Source organism: Arachis ipaensis, chromosome B08 (assembly GCF_000816755.2).
Source record: "Arachis ipaensis cultivar K30076 chromosome B08, Araip1.1, whole genome shotgun sequence".
Taxonomy (NCBI): domain Eukaryota; kingdom Viridiplantae; phylum Streptophyta; class Magnoliopsida; order Fabales; family Fabaceae; genus Arachis; species Arachis ipaensis.
This window is the reverse complement of record NC_029792.2, coordinates 127,774,844-127,775,547: the sequence shown is the minus strand read 5'-3', so window position 1 is coordinate 127,775,547 and position 704 is coordinate 127,774,844.

Genomic DNA, 704 nt, shown 5'->3' with positions numbered 1-704 from the left:
CCCTATACCATCAGCACCATCAGCCACACCAATCCCAATCCCTATCTCAGACCTTGAAATTGTTCTCCCTCTAGCAGAGGAACCCCTGCCTGCACCACAAAATATTCATCCCATGGTCACAAGAAGTAAGAATGGAGTGTTTAAGCCTAGGGTCTTCAGTGCTCAACTTGAACCGAGATCAGTAAGAGATGCCTTAATAAATCCAGCCTGGAAGGCTGCCATGGATGCAGAATACAATGCTCTACTCCAAAACCATACTTGGAAGCTAGTTCCCTTACCAAAAGGAAGAGAAGCAGTAGGCAGCAGGTGGGTATTTCGTGTTAAGTATAACTCCGATTGCAGCCTCCAAAAATACAAAGCCAAGTTGGTGGCACAGGACTTTTCACAAAGGCCAGGCTTCGATTTCACTGAGACATACAGCCCTGTTGTCAAACCCACCTCGATTCGAATTGTGCTTACCTTGGCCTTAAGTAGAAGTTGGACAATCATACAGCTGGACTTGAACAATGCATTCCTCCATGGTGATTTAACTGAAGATGTATACATGAGGCAACCAAGAGGCTATGAACAAGGAGATGGTCAGTTAGTATGCAAACTCATGAAGGCACTCTATGGCCTGAAGCAGGCACCAAGGGCCTGGTACCACAAGTTCTCTACTACCCTGCAACACCTTGGATTTAGAGCTATAAAATTTGATGTATCTG